Source organism: Neofelis nebulosa, chromosome 15, assembly GCF_028018385.1.
Source record: "Neofelis nebulosa isolate mNeoNeb1 chromosome 15, mNeoNeb1.pri, whole genome shotgun sequence".
Lineage (NCBI taxonomy): Eukaryota > Metazoa > Chordata > Mammalia > Carnivora > Felidae > Neofelis > Neofelis nebulosa.
Genome location: NC_080796.1, coordinates 13,750,403 through 13,768,615, shown reverse-complemented (window position 1 = coordinate 13,768,615; position 18,213 = coordinate 13,750,403). Strand labels below are relative to the sequence as shown.

At 41.3% G+C, this 18,213-nt stretch overlaps 1 long non-coding RNA gene across 1 annotated transcript; it reads right to left on the bottom strand.

Annotated features, from left to right (window-relative positions):
- Window positions 1-4,862: 4,862 nt before the first annotated feature.
- Window positions 4,863-5,550, bottom strand: LOC131496062 (uncharacterized). Its single transcript, XR_009254289.1, has 2 exons — window positions 5,368-5,550; window positions 4,863-5,036 (listed from the first exon to the last, which is right to left on the bottom strand). It is a non-coding gene; the product is annotated as an uncharacterized LOC131496062 (long non-coding RNA).
- Between the last annotated feature and the right edge of the window lie 12,663 nt (window positions 5,551-18,213).

Here is an 18,213-nt window from a genome sequence, read left to right as displayed (position 1 = left end):
AACAGGGGAAGAGGGAAGAAAGGTGTTCCTAACCAGATGGTCGTCTGGCCCTGAGGCTCTTTGACTAAGGCAGGTACCAAATACAAACTGTTTTCCTCTTGTGGGGGTGCTTGAGGGTTCTCTGAAGGTCTTCCCATCATGGAGGGTCTCTCTCCTCCACTCCGCCTCATGTTGGCGATGCACATTCAGGCTAGATGCTTATAACTTGCCCCTCAGCACCCTTCTATTCTGGTCCCTTTGGGTCTCACTTCTAGCCTTTAAGGTCAGATGTCCTTGCTCTCAACTCCAGATGTGCAGACCTTTTTGGTATAGCCCTGACTTTATGTTCTTCAAGAGAAAGGTGTGACCTTCCATCTCTAGGCTTTCCCAGGAAGGAGTGGGGTACTAGGACTAGGGTCCCCCAAACTCCAGAGGTTACCCCTCAAGTTCCCAAACTGCTTCTCTGGAAGACCCCTCACTTGACTTGAGATGACCAGAGAAAATATCCCTTTCACTGATGAATCCTTACCAACTGGCTTCTTTAACCTCCCAATGAATTAATGACCTGCCTTTTTTTGTTCTGGTTTAGAAGTAGGTGATGGGCAGGGCACCTGGGTGGCTCAGTTGGTTAAGTGTTGGACTTCAGCTCAGGTCATGTTATCACATCTCGTGGGTTCAAGCCCTGCGTCAGGCTCTGTGTTGACAGCTTGGAGCCTGGAACCTGCTTCACATCCTGTGTCTCCCTCTCTCTCTGCCCCCACTCCTGCCCCATCCCCCCCACCCCCGCCGCTCATGCTCTGTCTCTGTCTCTGTCTCTCTCCCAAAAATAAATAAAATTTTTTTTTTAAATGAGAAGTAGGTGATGGGCTAATCCTGGGAGAATTTGTTTGGTTTTGAAGCAGGCTGTTGCAAGGCTGATCGGGTACCTTAGGAGCTCCTGGCATCGGTGACATTATACTCAATGTCTTTGGTAACATTCTGAGGCACTAAGGCAGCCTTCAGCATGCAGTCTTATTAGGTTGTCTCTCTTTTATCTGCCCACACTGGCCCGAAAGCCCTCTTTGGTTTTAATGCAAGCTGAGTGTTTAAAGGTCACCCAAAGAAGGAAGGAAGGCAGGCGTGGATGATGAGTAAATAGTAAGCAAGTAGGTAGTACATAGGGAAAATATATCCCCAACGGATAGATTTTCTACCAAGTAGTGCCCCTGCCAAGACTGATGTTATACACCTTGACCAACAGGATCTTGCCAAAACGTGACTGATAATGTATGATCCAAATGCTCTGTGCCAAATGCATTCCATCTGTACCACGTCATCACTTACTGGATTTAGAATGGACCCCAGCTGTCAAAGACTGTCCCAAATTGCTTGTTTGCTTAAAGCCTAGGTTTCACAGAAGTTCCTGCAAATATCACACATCAGCCAACTGCTGGCCTTAAGTAATAGGGTGGAATTAATCCCTACCTAATTGTATTTTATATATCTCAGATGGTTTCACATTTTTATGACCCATTAACTCAATACAGAAAAAAAAAAGTCAGTGTCTGTTTTTCTGTAGTTTATGTCCAAATGTTCTGAATGTCATATTCTCAGCTGAACAAAATGAGAAGCTTGGACTTTGTGTGGCATCAGTATGTGCACTACCGCATAATTCCTTCCCCATTGTCCTCCAGTGTCTCTTTCTGGAATGAACTTGGTTACGTGGTTGCATTTTCAGCTTTCATTTGAATCCACTAAGGAACATTTTAATTTTCTGGCTAGGCATTGCTTGATTCTAGAGAATTTGGAGAAAGTCACGGGAAAGGTAACAGCCATGTGATTATCCCTACTGTGGGGCGGGGACTGAGAGTCATCCATTCTGTGATAGGAATATCGGGGATGTGTCATTGTAGGGGGACCATATAATCCATATGTTGAATATTGCTACCTTCCGATCTCTTCAAGATAACATTCCCTTATTTTTACACATCACACTTTGAAAACAAGAGCTTGAATGATCTCCCTGAACAAGACGTTTATGTTTTCTTTTCACCTGATGATTTGCCCCCAGCCATCTGGGCCATGCCTTCACTCATGCATTTTGAGGGAAGTTGAGGTGTGTTGTGTATTCTCCCTGGTTGTGACAGCCAATTTTAGCAAGGTCACGCAGTACGTACAGGAGCAGTATAATCAACACCGTAACTCACCTGTACTGATATATAAATTGTAAACTATACTAACGAGAGCGTGAATCCACTAACAGGTAAAGGTGGAAATGGCCTTGAATACCAAGTGTCTGTTACTCTTACCAGGGAGCGCCTGTGTTTCATGGTCTCTGCTCTAGCTTAAAAATTCCTCTAGGGACTTGGCAGAGAATCAGCTCAATTCTCACCCTGTGAATCAGTGTGTTAAGAACACCTAAGGCATTGCTTCCAGTCTTCTGCCTTAAGCAGGTGTAAAGTCAAGGATGATCCTGGACATCTTCTACATATTAGAAGAGGAAAGGCTTTAAATGAAGTACAAGACATATTGTATGATAACCATCATTAGAAATAGTGTGGACAATAATACCATGCATTGGAATAGTACTTTAGATTTTATGATGGCTTTTACATACGTCCCACGGTGCACAATAGGGTAGCTCCCTGAGATATACCAGAAAATCCCCTCCCAGTATTAATAAATGAATTGTAGGGCAGAGTATGGAGAGGCAACCAGCTCCACCATGTGCCACTGGACAAAACGTCCAACTGCCATTGACTCCATCCATGGAGAGTCACAAAGAATGTGAGACGACGCAGGGGAAACCCAGTCTCCACCTCTCAGCCAGCAGCGAGAGGGATTCATCCCATTGACTGAAGCTTCCTTCAGCCTTGGTCACAAATGCACAGATATTTTTAGTGATCCATTCATTTCCTTGACCACCAGGAAATAACAGATGGCGAAATAAGGAGAAAGTACGCACAGTCAGCCCAGACTCACATTTTGGTAGGGTCAAGAAACAATTAAGAGACTTCAATTTGCCAAGTACCTCCTAGTTCTCAAAAAATGAAACCAACAAGCAACTTTAGCAAGTATTGACCACATTCAAGTAATAATCACTATCTAGAAGTCATAGAAAAGCAGATCCCATTCTGCCTGTTCTTCTAGCACAAAGAAGAGGAGGAAATCTCTGTGTGATAGCCAACGGATTGATCCAGGTGGTAAAGGTGGAGCACGTTACCCCTCAGGTATTTCTTTAGGAAAGAAATTCTTAGTAAGCAACTTCTCCATTCAGGATCCCAAGGATCTCATGGAGCTTTAAGGCACAGGAAGGGACTGACAAAAAAGGTTTGGAAATTCCCCCCTCTGCCTCTACCTTAAAGTGGTCCACTTCTCATTATAGTTCTTTAAACTATGAAATGGCCCAGAAAAGAAAGTATAATGAATATAGCCTTTTGTGTCCTCCCAGGAAAGGATTTTTATTGTTCTTACAGGCTGCAGTAAATGAGCTAAAGAATGGACCCAGTAACTGGTAGGTGAAGTGGTGATTGTATTCCGATGCTGATAGAAGCAACAGATGCAGGATTCTGAATTTTCTCACCTCAGAATGTGCGGGGAGAATCGAGGGACACAACAACATTGCTAACAAAGACATTGCGGACCTTACAAAGTGCTGCCCCTCTTTTGCCTTGGCCCCGGGGGAGTGCACTGGGCAGACGGTTTGCTCCCTTGAGGCTCCATGCTGCACCTCTTGTACTGTTTGAGGCAAGAAACCAGAAAAACGACCTGAGAGCTAGCCTGCTAGAGCAGAGCCCTGAAGGGAAAGTCCACAGCTGGTGGGATTGGTAGAGAGTGCAATACTTGGCGAAGACCATGACTCATTGTGAAGATCAAGTTACTGTCGGATGTCTTGTTTCTTAAGGGAGGGGGAGGAGAAACTTTCAGGAAGAGGGGAAGAGGGGAAAAACGGTGAGAGCAGACAGAATTCCATGACTGATATCATATGAGGCTTTATATTATGTTATGTTGACCAGAGGGAGTGATATATTTTGTTTCTCCTTCCTAGAAATAGCTCAGGGGATTAGGACGGCTGCCCACTGGTAAAAGGAAAAGGCAACAAGATTGTGAGAAAGATACTCAGTCTCTTTCTTCTTTCCTTCCTTCCTACCTTCCTCCTTTCCTCCCTACCTTCCCCTGTCCCTCCCCCCTTCTCTTTTATTTTCTTTTCAAGTTTTTATTTAAATTCTAGCTAGTTAACATACATAACATATTGGTTTCAGGAGTAGAACTCAGTAGGGACACCCAGGTGGCTCAGTCGGTGCGCCCAGGTGGCTCAGTCAGTTGAGCATCAAACTCTTGGTTTCAGCTCTCAGGTCATGATCTCAGTTTGTGAGTTTGAGCCTCGCATTGGGCTTTGTGCGGACAGTGCAGAGCCTGTTTGGAATTGTCTGACCCTCATGCACTCTCTCTCTCTTTCTCTCCCTCTCTCTCAAAATAAATAAAATTAAAGAAAAAAAGGGAGTAATTCATCACTTACACACACTTACACACAACACCCAGTGCTCGTCACAGCAAGTGCCTTCCTTAATACCCATTACCCATCTAGTCCATCCCCCACCCACCTCCCTCCATCAACCCTCTATCTTTAACAGTCTCTTATGGTTTGTTTTCCTCTATCCTCCCCCCCGCCTTTTTTTTTGGTATTATTAGAACTAATCCACGTGGGACTCCTGGGTGGCTCAATCGGTTAAGCGTCTGACTCTTGATCTCAGCTTAGGTCACCATCTCACAGTTGGTGAGTCGAGCTTATGATTCTCTCTCTCCCTCTCTCTCTCTGCCCCTCCCCTGCTTCTTGTGCTCTCTCTCTCTCTCTAAATATATAAATAAACTTTAAAAAGAAAGAACTAATCCAGGAATCCGTGGATAGTAAATCTCAAGACTTTCGTTGTTTCCTTCAAGTCCCACATTTAGAACTTGAATAATTTTCAAAGATCTTTCCTTTTATTTATGAATCATTTCTTCCTATTTGCCTGTGTCCATCTCTTCATCCCTTTTTGCAGACCTTCTGGCGAAACAATTTGGACTCCACGAGCACACTACACAGGGAAGAGGGGATGAAATTATTTTAAGAGACTGGACAAAAGTCCTCAGGTGAAAATCCTTCCAAAGGGATTCCCTGCTAGATCGCATTACTTCCTCCCCAGAGAGTGCCCCTGGGACTCCAAATGACACCTAAGAAATTACCATCATTTACCAAAAGAGGCTACACAAAGCATCCACTTTTCTGACTTGCCAGGAAAGCACAGAGCAATGTGCGAACACAGGCAGTGTGAAGTCAGCTTTAAGTGGCAGCACTTATTTTTAGAGTCAGTCAGACTGTGATGGTCCATTTGGACAGAAAGTATATATCAAAAATTCAATACTCACGGTGATGATCTCACAGTAAGTAACTCATTTATCTTCGTTTGAATGTGGTAGTACGTTGGCCAAGTTAGGGCTCAGTCATGAAGAATATTTGAGTTCTAACTCCAGGGCTAATTTTTACTTGTAGAACTGTATTCACTTAGTTTGGTGCAAGGCAGGGTCTGTGATCACCGGCTGTGCCCATAGCTTCCCAAATCTGTGTGCAGTGACTTCAGGTTGGTGACCTAAAGTCAGCAACAATGGGGAGTATTTACATCATGGAAACAGCACAGATCAGGCCCCCCCAGCCTCCACCTCCTCAAAAATTCACACATCACTGCATGTAGGAGAAGAGGTAAATATGGCTCCTTTTTCTTATTTCATTATAAGGGAACAGTCCTGTTTCATCAAAATATTAGTTCATGTTTTGCATAGATGAGGCTGAAAACCAGCATGTTCTTTATCTGTTTAAAAGATTTGCTCCTGACGAAAATGAACATGAGAACAGACACTCTCTGCAGGGGAATGAGTAAAAGACAGCGGGAAATGGCAATTGTTGCCAACAGTGTCCCTTTTGCGTCCTGAGAGCTGGTGTGATGCACCACACATGGGCTCCCCCCCCCCCCACGCCCCCGCCGGGCGCTGTGTATACACAAGGCATTTTCCTCAAGATCCCGGGTCACTTCGTTGCCCATTTAGCTCTACACTGTTTGCACCTTGGTTTTTTACCACTTCCATTTTCTTGGAAAATAAACTCAGAGACTCAGACACACTTCTCTTCTGTTAACACATAATAGTTCACAGTCTTCCGCAACGCCCCTGGACTCCAATCTTTTACCTTTCTTAAATGAGAATCTGATGGCATCTGGAAATAATAAAGACAAAAGACCTGTTGGGACAGAACAGCCCAAATAGATCAATCAGAATTCACCAGTGCTTTAAGAAGTATCTGTAAAATCAAGCAAACAGACAAAAAATACCACACACAATTGTATCTGGCTTCCAAGAGGCAAATTGCTTTTGGAGGGAGGTGCCAGGAAGGCTGAGGGCAGGTGATGGTCTGGAGGCTACAGGGGACCCACAACTGGGGTTTGTCAGTAAAGGTAAATCTGATGTTGCACATACGCTCTGTCTGCAGCTTAGCAAGAAGCTCTCCGCCCTGTAAATCCCACTGGAAACCAGCGTGAGCAGTGTATCTTCACAGTTGCGTCGGGAACCGCATCCCAGGCTCAGTTGACATTAGTCACTGGAGTGGGTAGTTTGGGACTTGTTTTACATGCAAGAACAAAAGGACTTTTTTCCCCCTCAATTTTGCAAAGCTGAGCCTTGAAAATCAAGGGCGGGGAAATAGCTCTTTTCCATTCCCCTCCTTCATATAAAGACTGAATCCTCTCCTTTATTTCCTCATTTGTGCACTCATGTGTGATAATCAGCATATGCCATCTTTTCTGTAGATGCGGGTAAATGTCTGGTCTGGTGCGTGTGTGCATGAGGGGTGGGCGGCTGTGTCATAGTCATTTTATATCCCAGCTGCAGTAGTGGAGGTTCCTGCATGCTGGTGAACAGTGGTAATTTAGCCCTCTTTTCACCTTTAAAAAAAATATTTATTTATTTATTTATTTTATTAATTTTTTTTTTTTGAGAGAGAGAGAGGCAGGCAGAGCGCCTGCAGGGGAGGGGCAGAGAGAGAGAGAGGGAGACACAGAATCCAAAACAGGCTCCAGGTTCCAAGCTGTCAGCACAGAGCCCAACATGGGGCTCCAACTCATGAACCACAAGATCATGACCTGAGCCAAAGTCGGATGCTTAACCGACTGAGCCACCCAGGAGCCCCTTCAGCTTTTTTTTTTGAAAGCTTTACCCACCTATTATTAATTCAATAAACACATTAAGCACATGTAATTAGAGTGTGATCTACGTGCACACTGAATTAAAAAAAAATTCTTTTGCTATAGGTCTGCTGACTGGCAATTTTCAGTTTTCAAAAAAGAGTTTCTTAGCTTGTTATATCTAGTATGTGGCTTATTATTGTCTCAAGCTCTTAGCACTCAGCTTAACATATAGTTGATTCTCAACAGATACTCCTATTTGTCTATTCCCACGATGGACTCAGATTATCTAGTCGTTTGTTCTCTGATTTTGGATATTGTCTGGGCCACCTTAGCGGCATGTATCTACCAGCAGGCTAAGCAGAAGACTGAGCACACACACATCCCACAGACTGTCCCCACCACCTCCCCCACCCCTTGTGCATGGCTAGCACAGCTCCAGAGAAGAGGCAGTAATGTGTGATCTTTGGGTCTTGGCTCTGCGGTCAAACGATCTTATCTGCATCCCAGCTCTGTCACTAATTTGTTTTATTTTCAAAGTATTTACCTGTCTCAGCCTCATTCTCCTCATCTGTCAAAAGACAGTAACTAAGAGGGTGGCTGCAAGGATGCGAAGATACGATGTAGGGGCAAGCCTTACCACCACATTACAAATGGTCATTGTTGTTGGCATTGTCTTTAGAAAGTTTCTCTGAGGCGCAGCTCACTGAGGATGGCCCTTGTCCCTGTCCCCTGATCTGGACACTCCAGAGGAATAACAGTTGGATGGGGGATGGGGTTGTGGATGTTAGAGGGTGGAGGAAGCACTGTGCGACTGAAAAACGAAGCAGGACACTTCTGAGTGTTATAAATAAAACACAGAGTTTTATTCAGGGTAACTCACTGAGGTGGGCGGTGGGGGCAGGGGGGGATTAGGTGGGCAGCAATCCAGGTGCTGCACAGTATTCTCTGCAAAGCCCAGACCTTAATCCACAGATTTTATAGAGTCAGGGAATGTGGTGAAGTGAAGGGATTTAACATTTAATAGACCACCTGGAGCCATTCCTGTGTCAGAGGGCTGGGAGAGGAAGACACTGTTATCTCTACTTGTTATCTAAACAACTTTAGGCAGGATCAGAACAAGCCTTCCCCCCATTTAGTCAGAGAATATATTACTCCAAGGCACCTGGAGCACAGCCCCAAGGGAGGTCATTGCACGCACCTGAACAAGATGGAGGGCCAAAGATGGAGTCCGTCTTGTCAGCGCTCCTACAGGGGTCCAAGAGAAGGTCTAGGGAATTCAAAATTTGAGTTCAAAGTCCTTTTCGTGTTCATGTTCTGTGCCCCCTCCCTGGTTCCCAGAGGATCCTCTGCATAATGGGGGTGCAGGGGTGAAACAGCATCTGGCTCCAGGGGTCCCAAACAGACCAGACTGGGCCACTCACCACTGACAAAATCCAAAGGCAGAGACAGTGATGGTGAAACAGGAAAGGAATTTCAGTGAGGCCAACATAGGGAAGACAGAGGACTAGCGTCTCAAAGACTGTCTCCAAGGTGTTGAAAATACTTCTGGGTTTCTGTAAGGAAAGTGTGGGACAAATCTCGGTGAATGCATATAGGTGGGCAATAAAGGTCAAGGTGATCATTGCCTTGGGATCAATCACACGGGGACTTGCTGGCTCTGGACAACCCCCATTGCTTAAGGGGATGGTGTCAGTTCCCAACAGGGGATGCTTTACCTTAGGGTCTCTTGCCTGAGTTAAGAGATAAGTTGGAAAGAACTTAATCAGTTACAAAGTACAGAGGCAGGTCAAAATGGAGGTGGTTGAAGTCCTCTCTCATCTGCCTTGGAATTAATTTGCTTCTCTATCTTGCTTCTCTGTCCCCACATCCCCTATACACACACCCAGGTCACCCCACCTAGTTCTGTTCTGTTCTCACAGGTCCATGGAAAATCTGTTTTACCTGCAAATGTGTATCTGCCATCCCCTCAACTAACTCTGGTGTCTAAGTCTCCTGGGTTAGCTTGGGATAGATGGGATAGATGGATCTGCAGAGATAGGACTTTAATGTATAGTCAGAACTCATTCATTAGCTTTCTCCCTTAAAAATATTATCAATGAGGGGCACCTGGGTGGCTCAGTGGGTTAAGTGTCCGACTTCAGCTCAGGTCATGATCTCATGGTTCGTGAGTTCAAGCCCCACATCAGGCTCTGTGCTGACAGCTCAGAGCCTGGAACCTGCTTCGGATTCTGTGTCTCCCTCTCTCTCTGCCCCTCCCCTGCTTGAGCTGTCTCTCTCTCTCTCTCTCTCTCTCTCTCTCAAAAATAAACAAAGATTAAAAATAATTTTAAAAAATATATTATCAATGAGGGGCGCCTGGGTGGCTTGTCGGTTGAGCATCCGACTCTTGATTTCGGCTCAGGTCATGATCTCGCAGTTCATAGGTTTGAGCCCCACGTGGTGCTCTGTGCTGACAGTTCAGAGCCTGCTTGGGTTTCTGTCTCTCCCTCCCAAGCTCAGGGGTGCATGCATGCATGCACATTTTCTCTCTCTGTCAAATAAATAAACATAAAAAAAAATTTCCACATTCAAAGATGGATTCTTGGGGGGACAGGGGAGGTGGTTCATTTCCCAACACTGAAAATGTTTAAGCAGAGATGGAGAAATCATGCTATGCATGTTTAGATATTGGTAGGAGGAATCAATGAGATCACCAAACTCAAAATACCATGATTCTATTTAATTTTCATACTTTTTTTCATATTTTGTAATTAATTATTATATTTTAAAGTTCAATAATTTTAGACTAAAGTGGGACAGTCTATCTCACACACACACACACACTTCGTCCACACTTGGAAATTCTTCCGCAGACTGAATAAGGGTGCAATGAAAAACCCCAGAGAAATCAAGACCTTCCAATTTTATTTTCCAAAAGCACACTCCAGGACACTCAGGGCAAACTCAGAGATTATTAACTGCAGTCCTTCATTTAGTTAATTCTCTTTATCATGCAAAAAAAAAAAAGTTCTGCCACTTCCTTTGGAGCCGGAGCAAGGCATTTGGTTAATAAAAATCTACTTTGCATGTTCCTTTTGCATAAATCCATTGCTGTAGGCCAATATGATTTGAATGACAGGAATCTGCCCAAGTTCTGAATGGACCCAGTAAATTGGAACAACCTTACCTGAGAGAAAATAGAAATCCCAATGTTGAGTGTCTATTTGGAATCAGGCTGGCCTGGGAATAGAGCAGATACTGTATTACTATGTCAATTTCAAACCCATCTTTGATTTGACACTTGAATCTTTATTCCCAGGGCTTCTTAGGTCTTCTACAATTTCCTTGCAAAATATGATTCAGCAGGATTCATTGCATACCTGCTAGGTACAGACACACGGTAGGCCCTGGGGGAAAGAGGAAAATCAGAAATAGAAAGTTGAATAAGACCTGGTTCCTGCCTAAAGGTATTTAAAATCTCCTGGGAGAGGAAGTAAGGGCTAATACTGTCAGTTAGACTATTGAGGTATTTCATTGATTTAACATACTTTAACCAAGAGGGGTAAGGAAAGAACTATTGAAGGGAAAATTCCCTAAGGAAGGAAGACATCAAAAGGCTAAGAATCATTGTGGCAGAGAGCTGAAGTTCAGTGATTCATTGTCTTTTGCTGTTTCTTTAACAAGATTATAATTTGTTTTATCATGAATGAAAATACATATACATTTAAAATTTTTTCTAGAGTATTTTCATGCTCCCTAAAAACATAGCTGTCATGTCTTTAGTATAGGCGAGTAAAGGGAAAAAAAAAAGACAAAGTATAGTGAACACGCTGCTGATTACCAGAGGGGAGGTGGGTATGGGGGAAATAGGGCATGGGGATTACAGAGCACATTTATCATGATGGAAAGAAAAAGATAAGAAAGAAATACATTACAACGATAACAAAAAAGAATTCGCTTTGAGGGACAAGGAGATATAAAGTTGAAATCAACATCAAGATAAATAGAATTTACAAACATGGTGGCCTCCATTTGGTTCTGTAGGTACGTACATACATATATATGCATCCCTACACGGCTATATAGATGCATACAAAACACACATATTCATTTCACAAGCACATCTGTATGCATATACATACATATGTACATACATATATTCATTGCCAACTCTAGAATGTTCATGAGCTAATGACCTGTGTTTTGGTTTCTTTTTCTTGGCTTTTGTATTATTCTGATGATTGGAAAGACACAAGGTAACCAACCCCCACCCACCACTTTGAATCCCAGCAGCTGTGTTAGATAGTAAAGACCAGACTGATGAGCCTTAGCTCTGACTTCAGATCCTCCTACTCATTACTTCTTCCTGAGTGCGAGTGTAGATGTTTCTCAGCCCCTGCCTGAATATTCTCAGTGGAATGGAGTGGTCAGTCAAATCCTTGCTGATACCAGTAGGTTATTGATTCTTAATCCGAGTGAGGGAAAGAAAGAAAACGTTGAGAAGAAGCACTTCGACTTCTCTTGACCTTAGAGAAAGTCTTTGGAAATCTAGTCCATCCCCTTTCCAAGCACACAGTAGATGAAGATTCTGAGACCCATATATTCCAACTCTAAACACTGTGCTGTTCACCAATTTCTGACCCTTCATTACCCATCAACTTCCTCCACCTGCTTCATGGGGGGTGTATCTGTGGCACAGTTACACTAAAAATTGGCTAGAGACAAATAACAGCTACTAAAAATAGCTGTTTATCAAAAGTCTATCATGAGCAAAGCTCTTACCTCCATTATTTTATATAATATTCATGAGAATCTTCCCAGTTAGCTAGTATTTTCTTGATTTTGCAAATGTGGAAACAAGGTTGAGAGAACAAATAACACACCCAAGGAGGGCTAGCTCATGAGTGAAAGAACCAGTGTACCAATCAGATTGCTGCATTCCAGAGGAGCCAAGGGCAGACTGACCCCATGGATAAAAAATGATGCCAGAATTGACTGGTTTTAGGGCTCAAGGAGGATTCTGCAGTAGTTTGATTTGGTTTTCCCTTTTCCACAAGACCTTACTTCAAGGCAAGGAGGCAAATCTTTACCTGTAGCAGTTCTGACCATGCTTCTTAGCATAAAGAGAGGAAGGAGGGAGGCTGAGAGGAAGGGGACCGCTTACAAAATTGTAGTCTTTGGGTAACTAGAACCAAAACTCAAGTTATTGGATACAGATCTTTGCGTAAAGTGAGTAAAGTCCATTTTGAGAGGTATCCTCCACCATATACTTAAATTCTGTCTTTGCTCCAGGGTCTCCACGTACAAGTCTTCTGGCTTCCGTACAGCATGGTCCTTCTCTTCCGTCGCATCTCCTCCAACCTACCGAGATCAGGGTTGTTATGAATGTCAAAATAAAACACTGACTGATATAAAATGACTTCAGAAATTTAAGAAGAGAGGAGAGCACAGGAGAATGAAATTTGAGAAAATTTTTAAAAAGAGGTCAGTACCTCCAATCTGATACCTAACCTGGGCTTATGGAGTGCTGGGCCCTGTCACGTGCCCTCTCTCGGTGTGAAGGGCAGTTGCTCTAAGTATAGAGGTAAAGGCTGCCTCGAGCTCTGTAGAGAAGCTCAGTGGGGAACCTCAGGGGCTGTGCACTGAATGCTGTCCCCCGACCCTCATGCTAAGGTGGTCAGTGGGGTGAGGTCAGTGGAAGCTGCACCTCCAGGTGCTGATCAGCCTTAGAATGCGGCTGGGCTTCTCTGCCTGCTCCCTTTGGTACTCACGCCATGAGCAAGAGATCCCCCAAAGCACAAGTGTTCCCTCCTCCGGATGACTACATTATCATTTAAGTCAGACCATACTGAAATCAGGATCCCTCTTCCTGCTGATCAGATCATTTAAGTCCTCGAGCTGACTCAGGGCCTGCAGGGAATAAAATTTCTAGAATATGGCACACTGGAGACAGACATAAGGGACTGAGAGTGAAACCCACATCCCTGTGCTATAAAAATGACAGACTGTTTACCTTATATGGAATATCTCTCAGTTTATTTCCGTTAAAACGAATTTGTTAGCCTATAAATTAAAATGACCAAAGGAAGAGACTTTTTTTTCTTCTCTTATCTTTCTACCCCTTCTTGGATATATTGGTGGAAACAGATTAGCCAGGTCCTAAATGTCATCATCAAAAATTTACAACCTTATTCAACACTTTGATTATTCCCTTTATCCCACAACTGAAGAGAACCCAGGCCTCATTATCTTCCCAGTGGACAATAAGGAGACAAATAAACTTCATTTCCCATCTCATCAATTTAATATTGGTATATATAAGTTTCACACTGAACCAGGGAGTCAGTAGTCAATAAATATAACTTATAGAAATAATCATAGCGGAAAAGACTATAAAAATATTAACCTTTGAAGTTTAATTTTTAGTATGAACACAAAATCTATTTTAAAAATTTTTTTTATGTTTACTTTTGAGAGAGAGACACAGAGTACAAGTGGGGGAGGGGAAGAGAAAGAGAGGGAGACACAAAATCTGAAACAGGATCCAGGCTCTGAGCTATCAGCACAGAGCCCGACATGGGATGGAACTTAGAAACTGTAAGATCATGACCTGAGCCGAAGTTGGATGCTGAACCAACTGAGCCACCCAGGAGCCCCAATTTTTTTATTCAAAATATCATATTTGGGCTATAATTCATTTTTTTAACTTGCAAATGTTTCATACATACATACACCCATGTTTACCTAAAGAATAAAAAACAAAGCAAACACCTGTATAACCACCATCCATGTCACCAAAAAGAACACAGCGCCCTAGTATTCTGCAACCAGACTGCCCTGATTCCTTCTCCAGCCTCAAGACAACCATGACCCTGACTTCTGTGATCATCATTCCCCTGTTTTCCCATGTCCCCTTTAACACACAGTTGCACTGATTTGTGAACTTACCTGCTTCTTCCTTCAGTATTATGTCCGTGAGAGTCATCTGTGTTCATGTGTCTTGCTTACAGTCTCTTCATTTGTATGCTGATAACACTCCATTGTATATCGCAATTTCTGTACTCAGTCCTCCGTTAGACATTTGCTGCTTTTCAGTCTGCACTGCAGCATGTGGCAAAAGGAAACATAGAAAGATAAACCCGAAAGTACTGACATTAGTTCCCCAGTGGGTGAGTAGGAAGTGGCTGCAGGTGAAAGAAAGCACACTTCTCTTACTATATATTTTTCAACACACCTTTTGCCTTTGATCTATGTTGATATGTTACATATTCAAGAAATAAAAATAATTTTAAAAAACACTAAAATTTTATGTTAACAGAAACAGATGAGCCAACTATATCAAATTTTAATACTTGGAAGAAAACTGTTAATCCAAATAACTTGTAAACCAGTATGTTCTAAGGACAAAAAAACTACAATAAAATACTCGTTGGTTTTTTTAATGACATTGCATTGAATTTATGTGCCCATTTGAGGAGACGTCTTTAAAATATTGTCTTCCTATATAAAACCACGGCATGTTTATTTATTTATGACATCCAATAAAATGTTATAATTATATCTGTATTGAGGCTCACGCTTTATTAGACTTATCAATGGCTACTTCATACCTTTGATGCTATTGTAAATAGTATCTTTTCTATTCATTTCCTATTTATTACAAGCATATAGATATGTAATGAATTTTTGCATATTGATTATGCATCAATATGTTTGCCGAATTTTCTTAATTCTAAAATTTATTTGGAGATTATTTGGCATGCTCTGATCATAATCATGTCATTTCTGATTTTTATGTCCAGGGTTTGTTTTTATTTATTTTCTTCTTTCCCAACTGTACCTACTAGAACCCACAGTACAAAGTTCAATGCTGGTAAGGGACAGTGGGCATTCCAGTGTGGTCCTTGATCTCAATGAAAATGATATCAATACTTCACCATTAAGTGTAATGCTTTCTGTGTGTTTATGTACCCTTTAACACATTAAGGAATTTCCCTCTTGTTCATAATTTTACAGAGTATTTTTAACTAATAAGAAGATGTTGAATAATCTCTAGCAATCTTTCTGCATTTATGCATTTATTGAGGTTTGCTTTTTTCCTTTATTTAGACAATGGGGTGATTTAGGTTAACTTATTGTTATTAATAAATCTTACATTCTTACAAATCAAATATCATTATATTATATATTTTTTACATTGCTGGACTTGGTATGCTAATTTATTATGATTTTTTTCATCTGCTCTGTAATTTCTCTTCCCCATGTTTGTTCAGGTTTGGTTTTGGTGTTGAGATTAGTCTAGTCTTTGTTTATTTTATTTATTTTTTTTAGGTTTGTTTTTGAGAGAGAGAGAGAGAGAGCAGAAGCAGAAGAGGGACAGAGAGAGGGGAGACAGAGGATCCAAAGTGGGCTCCACATTGATACCAGCAAGCCCGATGGGTGCTCAATCTCAAAAACTGTGAGGTCATGGCCTGAGCTGAAATCGGGCACTCAGAAGACTGAGCCACCCAGGCACCCCAGTCCAGCCTTATTAAATGAGTCAGGGAATGGTTTCTTCTTTTTCTGGAAAGTTCTCTGGAAGAGTTTGTGAAAGATTAGAATTATCATCTTTTTAATCATGGACCTCAATGATAAAGCCATATAGTGGTTAATATTTCCTTGGGGGCAAATTCTTGACTACTAATTCAGTTTCTTTAAGTATTATAGCATTTATAAAGTTTCTATTTCTTTTCGTGTCAGTTTTATATTTTTCTAAGATCTATCCATTTCATTTAACTATACTGGCATACAATTGTTCACAGTACCTTCTCCTATCTTTAAAAAACTTTTTTTAATGTTTATTTTTGAAAGAGAGATAGACTGTGAGCAGGGGAGGGACAGAGAGAGAGGGAGCCAATGAATCTAAAGCAGGTTCCAGGGTCTGAGCTGTCAGCACAGAGCCTGATGTGGGGCTTGAACTCATGAGCTATGAGATCATGACCTGAGCCAAAGTCCAGATGCTTAACTGAGCCACCCATGTATCCGTCTTCTCCTATCTTTTTAATGTCTGCAACTTCTGTATTATGTATCACCATTCACTCCAAATACAGTTAATTTGTGGATCCTCTCTTCTTCTTCTTTTTTTTCTTTTTAACATTTATTTGTGGGTTTTTTTTTAAATTTTTTTTTTAATGTTTATTTATTTTTGAGACAGGGAGAGACAGCATGAACGGGGGAGGGTCAGAGAGAGAGGGAGACACAGAATCAGAAACAGGCTCCAGGCTCTGAGCTGTCAGCACAGAGCCTGACGCAGGGCTCGAACTCACGGACCGCGAGATCATGACCTGAGCCGAAGTCGGATGCTTAACCGACTGAGCCACCCAGGCGCCCCAACATTTATTTGTTTTTGAGACACAGAGTGCGAGTGGGGCAGGGGAAGAGAGAGAGAGAGAGAGAGAGAGAGAGAGAGGGAGACACAGAATCCAAAGCAGATTCCAGGCTCTGAGCTGTCGGCACAGAGCCCTAAATGGAGCTTGAATTCCTGTGCTGTGAGATCATGACCTGAGCCGTAGTCACATGCGTCACCAACTGAGCCACCCAGGTGCCTCATATCCTCTTATTCTTGACTGGAGTTATCATGAGTGGTTTCAAAGAATCAACTTTTAACTTTGTTTCATTCAGTAATTTTAATTTCATTTTCTATTTTATTTATGCATTTATCCTTATTTTATTTTTATATTTTATTTTTATTTATTTTGCTATTTTTCCCTCTTTGAGTTAAATGCTTATTCCATTACTTTTTATCCTTTGTATTATAACCATTGAAGGTCATAGATTTTTTTATACATGCATCCTACACAAATAGATAATAGTATTTTAATTATTGTTCATTTTTAAATATAACTTGACTTGCATTAGTTTGTTCTTTTACAAGTGTATTATTATATACTATGATTATTATATACTCTTTAACTGTCAAAATATGGGAATTTTATTTTTGCAATTGATTTCTGATATAATTTCATTTTGATTTGATTTGATCTCATTTCATTTCATAAGATATTGGGAAAGATTTGTCAGGTTCTTGAAATTTGTTGACACCTTGAGGTCCAATATATGGCTAATTTTGTAAGTGTTCTGTGTTTGTCTAGAAAGAATATATATTTAGCAATTTTGTGTTACAATATGTATATATGTATGTTAGCTCTACTTTCTTAATATGTTGCTTAAATATTCCATATCTTTACTGATTTTTGATCTGCTTGTTTTACCAATTAATGAAAGTAATGTGTTAAAAATATTCCTCTGTGATGGTAGATTTTCACTGATCTTGTAGTTTTGTTCACATTTCGCTATGTACATTTTTTATATTTAGTTAATTAAATTTTAAATTATTGTTTCATCCTGATGATCTTTACTCAAAATAATATGACCCTTTTTGCTCCAGAATTTTTTTCCCTTAAATTTGTATTTTATCTTTTACTGATATGGTAAGACCTAGGGTTACAGATGTGATCCTTGACCTCATAAAATTCATATATAGATATGAGGTTCTAAATGTTAAGGTAGGTCTCATTTAAGCCTCTTTATAGTAAATATAGAAATCTTTAAACCTCAGAGATTGTGAAGAATTGAACAAAAAGTAGCATTCAAGTATTGGGGTATTTTTATAACCACCTTTCCCTTACATTTATCCCTTAGGCTCATAAAGAAATCTCAAGGGCTAATCTTTGCATTGTCTTATGTACACAGAAACTTGTAGTAAATATTTATTCATTTATGTATGATGTGTGTATGTATGTATGTATTGTCTTCAGTAAGAGTTGTTTCTGCCCACATTCAAGTGACAACTACGGTTTTTGTTACTTTTCTTCAAAATGATCCTGACACATAGAAGAACTGTTTAGAACATTTGTGGGCATTTGGACCAGGCATGTTTAATCAGGGTCTTTCATCTGGAAAGAAATAAGCCAGTTTTAATAGAGTATCTGAATGATAAAATATAAAACTAAGAATCTGATGCAGGCCATCTTCCTCCTGTGTCCCAGAAAATTAGAAGAAACCAGAGTATGGGGAAGAC